Source organism: Daphnia pulicaria, unplaced genomic scaffold, assembly GCF_021234035.1.
Source record: "Daphnia pulicaria isolate SC F1-1A unplaced genomic scaffold, SC_F0-13Bv2 h1tg000199l, whole genome shotgun sequence".
Taxonomy (NCBI): Eukaryota; Metazoa; Arthropoda; class Branchiopoda; order Diplostraca; family Daphniidae; genus Daphnia; species Daphnia pulicaria.
The window spans coordinates 1-10,000 of record NW_025804880.1 but is presented as its reverse complement, the minus strand read 5'-3'; the positions used below and the strand labels follow the sequence as shown (position 1 = coordinate 10,000).

At 50.5% G+C, this 10,000-nt stretch overlaps 2 non-coding genes and 1 pseudogene across 2 annotated transcripts; all 3 read left to right on the top strand.

Annotated features, from left to right (window-relative positions):
* The first annotated feature begins 2,513 nt into the window (after window positions 1-2,513).
* Window positions 2,514-4,808, top strand: LOC124319794. Its single transcript, XR_006913483.1, has one exon. It is a non-coding gene; the product is annotated as a small subunit ribosomal RNA (ribosomal RNA).
* Window positions 4,809-5,738: 930 nt separating this feature from the next.
* On the top strand, window positions 5,739-5,891 carry LOC124319791. The gene has a single exon (XR_006913480.1). It is a non-coding gene; the product is annotated as a 5.8S ribosomal RNA (ribosomal RNA).
* Window positions 5,892-6,532: 641 nt separating this feature from the next.
* Window positions 6,533-10,000, top strand: LOC124319792 (annotated as a pseudogene; the record flags this gene model as incomplete).

Genomic DNA, 10,000 nt, shown 5'->3' with positions numbered 1-10,000 from the left:
AAAAATTTTCGAAGTGTCGAATAGTTTGGTTTCTCGAATTGAAAATTTTTTTCAAATTTGCGACATTACGACAAGCAGCGATTGTAAAGCCCGGTCCAAATTTTTCAAACGAGTCTTACTTCTTGTTAGTCCGCCTGGCCGATACCAAAGAATGGCCGACCGTCGACTATCGGGCGAATAGACGGGTGAAAGAAATAAAGTCGAAGCCGGTGGTTGGATAGATATCGAAGGGAAGGCGAAAGAGGCGAAAAGGAAAGCGCGAAATTTCTTTAGTAGCTTCGACGCAAAAACTTTGGTATCGACGGGGAGCTTTGGGAAATGAAACGAAGACGCAGAATGGGAAGTTGTCCGGTTCGGCGTTAGTTGTAGTTTCATTTCCACCGTAGCTGAGCTCCTTTCCGCCCGCCACTTCACATGATTTTAGTTTCGATTCCGTTCGATCGCGCTTGCACTGTCTTTGTTTTTTTTTCACTGCTTGGATCGCGGCTTTGCTCTAACCAGTTTAGCCCCATGCGATCAAAAAGTCTTAAAAAAAAAAAACCGTTGAACGGAGACGAACTCGATGAGCTGTCGGTGTGTGAAATATCATTCCTTCGGTAAAACCGTTTTCGAAATTTCCGATGGTCGGTATATGTAAAAATATATCCGAACCGCGATGTGGACGGGAATTCAAACGCCCGCTTCACCGATTGGTGCGACAGCTGAGAAGCTCGTCACTCGATCCAACGACTCTTGGTCGAAAAGTTCAGAAGAGGTGCGCGCGTCAAACATTTTTTTGGTTTCGGACGTTTCGTTTCTTCGGCACGTGTGGTTTGTCTGTGGCCGTCTGTGAGAGAAATCGGACGCTTGTTCTTTGTTATTTTACCGTAACAAGACAAGACGGGAAAGATTCTTTCTTCCAAACTTACGGCATCATAACCATCAGCGTTTACCGTCAGCGACGATACGGAAGAGAAAAGAAAATGGTGCGCGTCTTTTCACTTTTTGACACCGTATCAAAAAAAAATTACCGTTCAGGCGGAAATGTGTGTGTGTGTGTGTGAGCCGAGAGATAAAAAATAAAAAAGCCACCAAACAGAACGCTTTCAAATTATTTCGTGCGGCGTGCGCATATTTCACATTTTGCCGTTTGACGGAAGCTCGTTGTGTGGAACACAGAAGTGGAGATGGACGGAGTTGAAGGGGGGCGAAGACGGCCCGGTCGGACAAAGTCAAGAGATTGAAATATACGAGAGAATTGGGTGGAAGTGATGGCAAATCTATAAAATTCAAAAATCGGATGAGATGCGAGGACCGCAAAATGTGGCGTCGACTCTGACTCTCTTTTACTACGAACTTCCCTTCGACGGAAGATATCGAGAGCTGAGCTGAGCGCCCGCTGAGTATGGCCGGCGTAATTACAAACGAGTTACGGTTGGAGCTATATCGATTGTACGTATCCCGAACGTTCATCGAACAAGCCAGATCAACTCGGCGCCCGGTAAGATGTACGCTCAGTTATGGCCATGACACACGAAGGGAGAATTCAAACGGCTGTGAGTGTACGGCCCGCCCGGAGTTGTGTGTAGGCAGTGACCTCTCAAGAAAAAACGTAAAAAATTTTTTTTTGACAGTCACCGGTCTGCGACAAGTAATCAGTACGAAACTTGGGTGCAATGCAAAAAACATTTTGAGAATCCTTGCTTGACAACAACGAATCTAACACGATAAAAAAAACGATCCCCATCGGTGTACCGCTTGCTTTTCTCGCGCTTCGGCGCAGAATCGCTTATTCAGCTGCCCTTGGAATATGTTCGTTTCGTGCATACTTGATCTCGGTCATTCTTCGGTGAACTCTTAAAGAATTGCGCACTTTTATAGGGGTAGTCTGGTTGCTTGTCTCGACTTGAAATGATTTGTTTTTTTCCGCCCATGACTTTCTATACGATGCCTCTATGCTGGCCTCTGACCGCGGTTGTTCCGAGTTTTCTCTTTCTCTTCGAAAGTCTTTGCGGAAAATTCTGCCTCGTGTGACCGTTGAGCGGTGAGGTGTGTGTGTGTGTGTGTGTCGTGCGGGGTGATGCGAGAGTGTGCCTCGGCGGTGGAAAAATAAAAATAAAACTCTGAGCCCACAAAAATTTAAAAGATGTATGCTTGTCAGCTTAGTAAAGCAGGCTTGACTTATGAGCATACAGCACGCCACATATGACCGTCGAAAACCGTAATACGGGAAAAAAAGTTGATGAATATATCAAGACCGGTCGAATGAATCCGATTCACTTTGGGCTCATAGACCGTTGAATGGTCTTTGACTTTGGAAATTGAAATGAAAAAAATCCAACAAACGGATCGGATCGGTGTTTCTCTTCACTGGGACTCGCTGTGACACGCCAGGCGTTGCGATCAAAAATTTTAGTTTCCGAAGAAAAAGAAAAAAAACGAAAAACGTGTTGATTTGGTGTGTGTTTGGTGATGCGTGGGCGAAATAAAAACCCGCAACTCGCCGGATGCATATCAAACAAACATACACGAAATACCTGGTTGATCCTGCCAGTAGCATATGCTTGTCTCAAAGATTAAGCCATGCATGTCTAAGTACAAGCCGCTAGACGGCGAAACCGCGAATGGCTCAATAAATCAGTTATGGTTCCTTAGATCCACTCCATCCTACTTGGATAACTGTGGTAATTCTAGAGCTAATACATGCACTCGAGCCTCGACTGCGGGCTTTCGGGCTCGCAGAAGAGGTGCTTTTATTAGATCAAAACCAGTCGGGGCCGGGCTTTCGGGCTCGCGCACCGTACCAATTTTGGTGACTCTGGATAACTTCACGCCGATCGCACGGCCTTCGCGCCGGCGACGTATCTTTCAAATGTCTGCCTTATCAACTGTCGATGGTAGGTTACGCGCCTACCATGGTTGCAACGGGTAACGGGGAATCGGGGTTCGATTCCGGAGAGGGAGCCTGAGAAACGGCTACCACATCCAAGGAAGGCAGCAGGCGCGCAAATTACCCACTCCCGGCACGGGGAGGTAGTGACGAAAAATAACGATACGGGACTCTTCCGAGGCCCCGTGATTGGAATGAGTACACTTTAAATCCTTTAACGAGGAACCATTGGAGGGCAAGTCTGGTGCCAGCAGCCGCGGTAACTCCAGCTCCAATAGCGTATATTAAAGTTGTTGCGGTTAAAAAGCTCGTAGTCGGATGTCTGTCTTCGGCCGGGCGGCGCCGCTCTGAATCAAGGGTGTTGCGTTTCACGCTCTGGGAGCCCGGGTGTCAAAGCCCGACTCTCTTCACGGTCGGACAACATCGCCGGAGTGGTGGTCGGTGCGTCGTTGTTGTATCTGCGGCCAGAGTTGGAAAGTTCTTTCGGGTTCTTTTTTAAATTTTGGTCGTAGTTGACTCGATTCGCTCCACCCAGTCAATCGTTCGGGGTGCCCTTCACCGGGTGTCTCGGGCGGCCGGCAACGTTTACTTTGAACAAATTAGAGTGCTCAAAGCAGGTGTATCCCAACGCCTGAATATCGCAGCATGGAATGATGGAATAGGACCTCGGTCCGATTTTGCTGGTCTTTTACTTTTGGACCCGAGGTAATGGTCAATAGAGACGGACGGGGGCATTCGTACTGCGGCGACAGAGGTGAAATTCTTGGACCGCCGCAAGACGAACAACAGCGAAGGCATTTGCCAAGAATGTTTTCCTTGATCAAGAACGAAAGTTAGAGGTTCGAAGGCGATCAGATACCGCCCTAGTTCTAACCATAAACGATGCCAACCAGCAATCCGTCGGAGTTACTCCAATGACTCGACGGGCAGCTTCCGGGAAACCAAAGTCTTTGGGTTCCGGGGGAAGTATGGTTGCAAAGCTGAAACTTAAAGGAATTGACGGAAGGGCACCACCAGGAGTGGAGCCTGCGGCTTAATTTGACTCAACACGGGAAACCTCACCAGGCCCGGACACTGGAAGGATTGACAGATTGAGAGCTCTTTCTTGATTCGGTGGGTGGTGGTGCATGGCCGTTCTTAGTTGGTGGAGCGATTTGTCTGGTTAATTCCGATAACGAACGAGACTCTAGCCTGCTAAATAGGTGACGGGTTTTATCAATTGAAACCGAAGGGAGTACGGAGGCGTCGGGATCAGGTGGCGGCGATTCGGGTCTCGGTGGGACTGGTTCCTTTAGTGAGGCAATCTCTCGGCTTGGTTTCGTTGTGCTCTGTTCGTCGGGTGTACGGCCTTCACGGGTTGGTTGCCTGGCGGATGAGGTATGGCGGGGCTTTGTCGGGAATGTCTCGCGGGGGCTGGCTCTATTGTTATTCGGTCGTCGTCATCCCCGGCGATACCTTCTGCTCTCGCGTCCGTCACGCAGTCTTCTTAGAGGGACAAGCGGCGTCCAGCCGCGTGACAGTGAGCAATAACAGGTCTGTGATGCCCTTAGATGTCCTGGGCCGCACGCGCGCTACACTGAAGGAATCAGCGTGTTTCACTCTCCCTGTCCGAAAGGACCGGGTAACCGCTGAACCTCCTTCGTGGTTGGGATTGGGGACTGCAATGATCCCCATGAACCAGGAATCCCTAGTAGGCGCGGGTCACTAGCCCGCGTCGATTACGTCCCTGCCCTTTGTACACACCGCCCGTCGCTACTACCGATTGAATGATTTAGTGAGGCCTTCGGACGGGCTTGTCGGGGTGCCGTCGAGTGGGGAGCAATCTCTGCCCGTGCGGTGCCTACCAACGGCGAGACTGAAAGATGGTCGAACTTGATCCTTTAGAGGAAGTAAAAGTCGTAACAAGGTTTCCGTAGGTGAACCTGCGGAAGGATCATAAACGAACAAGACAAATGTTTTGCGCATATGGCTTTGGTTGAGCACGAAACAACTAAAAGTTGCAAAACAAAAAAACCCCATCAAAAGTCTTTCGGCGTAAGACATCGTATGAACTATGTGTGGGTTGACGGAAGAAAATCATTTATTTTGAACGGGTATCAGGCGCTCTGATGCGCGGTGGTTTAAAGCGGATTCGCCTTTTCAAATTGATTTTTCTTTCCTCTCGGCTCAAAAAAAAACACAAAGTCTTTCGATTTGGTCTATGGCCGTGAGCAAATTCTTCCTGCTTCGATGGTGAATGTCTCTATAGATTCATTCGACCTTTAGCGGCGCTCACAGTGTTGACGTTAGTAGAGTGAAGAATACGATAGCCCGCCTGGGCCGCGAGTACCGAAGGAACAATAAAGGAGATTTTATAAAGTCTTAGTCCCTAAATCAAACACTTTGAAAAATAAAAACTCGGTGGATGGAGAGTCGGAAAAAAAAAAAACATCAAGATTTTGAACGGGTATCAGGCGCTCTGATGCGCGGTGGTTTAAAGCGGATACGCCCAATCGAAATTGTTTTTTTTTGTTTCTCTCTTCGTCTTCGGGATTTTTTGATTCTCGGTGGGGGACGAAAGTGTGAGACTTTACTCTGGACGTTCTTTTCGGGCGTAGATACTCGTGGTTGCGTGCGTGTGCGTCGTATAGACTAACACTCCAAAGCCCGACACTATGCCGTTGAAAACCGAATGTTTTTTAAGCTTGCCCTTCGCCCTCTCGATGAAGTAGGAAGAATTCAAAATCACAATAACACACTAAACCCAAATTCTAGTACGAGTGTTTATCGGAACATTTTCTTTCTGGCTTTCTTTCTCCGCCCTCGCATTCATTTGCTTGGGCGGGTTGGAGAAAAAGAGAGAAGAAAACGAATATGTCGTTTTATATACGACCCTGAACGGTGGATCACTAGGCTCGTGGATCGATGAAGAGCGCAGCAAAGTGCGCTAATCCATGCGAACTGCAGAACACATGGAGCATCGAAATCTTGAACGTAAATGGCGGCCCAGCTTCTCGCTCGGGCCACATCTGACTGAGGGTCGGTCGAATGATGAACGAACAGAGATTTTTTCAGTCTTGGTTTTGCATGTTGGGTCGCGGCGAGATTTATTTTTCACCCGGCCTGACCGCATAAAAGCTCCCGAATCTCTAACGTCTGGGTGCCGCGCGACTTAAGTGTCCGCGATGCCTCAAATACAAAAAAGGGGGAAAAATAAAAGAAGGTTCGCCCTGTTTTGTTTTTTTCCTCTCTATTCAAAAGAAACCTTTTTCGATGGCAAAACAGATGGGAAATTTTTGAGCCAACTCAAAAAAAAATTTTAGAAATAAACACATCTTCTCGAACAAGGTGTCGGCTGCGTGTGCGCGATATACCGCTTCAACGCGAGTTTAGTTGTGTGTGTGCGCCGGGCGTGTCGAAGTGTCGACCACCGCGAATTATCACTCACTCTAACCGCTCGTTATGCAAGCTTGGTTCGCGCACGACGCGTTGTTTCAATACAAAAAGCCGCAGGACGCCCTGTCACTTTTCGTAAATTAATTTTTGCGAATAACGAGAGACTCGCTTTATTTCGAAAAAAAAAAATTTGAACCGGCAATTATTCAATCTTTCCCGGCTTTAAAACGCCAAAGTCTGCCGAGCTAGATAAAGTGTTGTCTCCTTTTGAAAACAAACAATTCATTCTGACCTCAGTTTAGATGAGACTACCCGCTGAACTTAAGCATATCAGTAAGCGGAGGAAAAGAAACTAACAAGGATTCCCTTAGTAGCGGCGAGCGAACAGGGATGAGCCCAGCACCGAACCTCGCGCCCGGTTGAGCGGGTGCCGAGGAATGTGGTGTTCGGGAGGATCGTGCGCGTCTGTCCGGTATCTATCGTCCAAGTCTCCATGAACGGGGCGAGCAACCCACAGAGGGTGTCAGGCCCGTAGATAAGACGAGCCGAGACCGTGCATCGGATCCCTTCCCAAGAGTCGGGTTGCTTGAGCGTGCAGCCCTAAGCGGGAGGTAAACTCCTTCTAAGGCTAAATATCGCCACGAGACCGATAGCGAACAAGTACCGCGAGGGAAAGTTGAAAAGAACTTTGAAGAGAGAGTTCAAGAGTGCGTGAAACCGTTCAGGGGGTTAAACGGGTGGGCCCTCGAAGGTCGAACAAGTCCCCGCTCCCGGCACTTGGTTGTATGCCCTTAACGCTGCATGGAGACTGCCTGAATTGGCGGCTCTCTTGCATAAGTCGTTCTGCGATCGCAATAGCCACGCCAAGGTCCGCAAGTGGGGGGCCTAGTAGGACTCCGCGACCGACTGGGTGTCTGTTACACGGGGCGTCCGTTAGCGAGTTTCGTGGTTACCTTCGCGGGTGCCGCGATGACGAGCGCGGCGTTTCCCAACAGTACTGCCCGGTCGTGACCTGTCTCCTCCCGGGAGGTGTCGTAGCTTTTTTTTGTAAAAGAGAAAAAGTTGCGGTGCTCAACCTGTGGAGGCCCAGAGCGGAGAGTAGAAGTCGGGTCCCACCCGACCCGTCTTGAAACACGGACCAAGGAGTCTAACATGTGCGCAAGTCGTCGAGAAATTATCAAACTAAACTCGCGAGGCGCAATGAAAGTGAAGCGGCCCCGATGAGGGTGCATCCGCGAGGGGTGATCCCGTCTCGAACAGAGCGGGCGCAACCCCAGGGCGTCCGAATGCTCGCGAGATCTTTCCCCCTTAAAAGGGTTTGGTCGAGTCGGCCGGACGAACCCAGAGCGCACACGTTGGGACCCGAAAGATGGTGACCTATGCCTGGCCAGGACGAAGCCAGGGGAAACCCTGGTGGAGGTCCGCAGCGATTCTGACGTGCAAATCGATCGTCGGAGTTGGGTATAGGGGCGAAAGACTAATCGAACCATCTAGTAGCTGGTTCCCCCCGAAGTTTCCCTCAGGATAGCTGGTGCTCGCAAAGAGAACAAACGGAGTTTCATCCGGTAAAGCGAATGATTAGAGGCCTTGGGGTCGAAACGACCTCAACCTATTCTCAAACTTTCAATGGGTGAGAAGCCCGGCCTTTTTCCTTGATTGAGGCCGCGGCAATTGATTTGAATCTGAGCGCCCAGTGGGCCATTTTTGGTAAGCAGAACTGGCGCTGTGGGATGAACCAAACGCCCGGTTAAGGCGCCTAAACGACGCACATTTCGGATCCCACGAAAAGGAGTTGGTTGCTAAAGACAGCAGGACGGTGGCCATGGAGGTCGGAATCCGCTCAGGAGTGTGTAACAACTCACCTGCCGAAGCAACTAGCCCTTAAAATGGGAGGCGCTATAGCGTCGTGCCTATACCGGGCCGTCGGTCGGCAGAGCGAATAACGTCCGTGTCAGCTCGAAGAGAGCGACGGCGCTGAGGCCCCGACGAGTAGGGGGGTCGCGACGGTGAGCGTAGAAGGGTTGTGGGCGTGAGCCTGCCCGGAGCCGCCGTCGGTGCAGATCTTGGTGGTAGTAGCAAATACTCCAGAGGGATCCTGGAGGACTGACGCGGAGAAGGGTTTCATGTGAACAGTGGTTGGACATGAGTCAGTCGATCCTAAGCCGCAGGCGAAAGCCGACCTAGTGACGGGCGTGATGTGTTGCATCTATCGTATGAGTAGCGGGCGTGGTTGTGGTTGAGTCGTGTGTCGGTGATTCTTCTGTGGTGTGCGCGAAGAGAAAAAATCTAAAGTTGCGGGGTCAAAGAAAACACATGAATAAGAAAGCTTGTGAGAATGATAGAAGGTTAAAAGAAGTGTCTTTTTCCTTTTTTTGATTTCTCTTAGCCGGTATTTGATTGTTTTTCTCCCGTCTCTTTTATTTTCCTAGTACCGTTCATCGCGTTATGGCATCGCATGCTTCTTTCGCAGCGCCTTCGAAAATATGAAACCATGTATCGTATAACGTGAGACGCCACCCAGGTTAAGGCGAAAGGGAATCCGGTCCTGATTCCGGAACCAGGCTGCGGCTACGTCCGCGATAAAACGACTTTAACCCTCGTAATGTCACGGTCGCGGTAACGCGACACAAACCGGAGAAGCTGCCGAGAACCCCGGGAAGAGTTTTCTTTTCTGCTTGAGGGACCGAGACCCTGGAATCCCGTCGCGGGGCGAGAGGGTTATGGATTTAGCTGTCAAAGGCTATCCCGAAGAGCGTCGCGTTTCTGCGACGTCCGTGGTCGTTCTCGGCTGGCCCTTGAAAATCCGGTGGGAGGGTTACGTTGTTGGACGTTCGCGCCTGCTCGTACCGATATCCGCATCAGGTCTCCAAGGTGAACAGCCTCTAGTCGATGGATGAATGTGGGTAAGGGAAATCGGCAAATTGGATCCGTAACTTCGGGATAAGGATTGGCTCTGAGGGTCGAGGCGGTCGGGCTGAGTTTATCAAGCGAAGCCGTCGGCGGACGTGTCAGGCCTGGGTCGAAGTGCGTTGGTTGTTTCGAGCGTTGGTTTTTCTTTCGGGGGAAAGCTCTCGTTTCGGGACTCTTTCGCGCTGAGGCTCGGTCCTCGGCCAGATCGCTGCCGGTGGAGCGGCTCGGCATCGTCTCCCGAGTGTTTGGCCCTCAAAAGTCGGGCGCTCGTGGTAGATCTCGGCCGCCATCGAACGACCAACTCAGAACTGGCACGATCCAGGGGAATCCGACTGTCTAATTAAAACAAAGCATTGCGATGGCCGCAAGTCGGTGCTGACGCAATGTGATTTCTGCCCAGTGCTCTGAATGTCAAAGTGAAGAAATTCAACGAAGCGCGGGGTAAACGGCGGGAGTAACTATGACTCTCTTAAGGTAGCCAAATGCCTCGTCATCTAATAGTGACGCGCACGAATGGATTAACGAGATTCCCACTGTCCCTATCTACTATCTAGCGAACCCACTGCAAGGGGAACGGGCCTTGTTTCGTCAGCGGGGGAAAGAAGACCCTGTTGAGCTTGACTCTAGTTCGGCATTGTGGAGTGACATGAGAGGTGTAGCATAAGTGGGAGACGGGCTTTCGGGTCCGTCGACGATGAAATACCACTACTTTCATGGTCGCTTCACTTACTCGGGTGAAGCGGAGTGGGCGGTCGCCCGGGTGGGATCTTTCACGGTCTCCGTCCGCGGCGTCTCGCTTGATTCTTGCATTGAAGCGCGAGCCGTCCCCGGTAGGGGTCGGTGGGC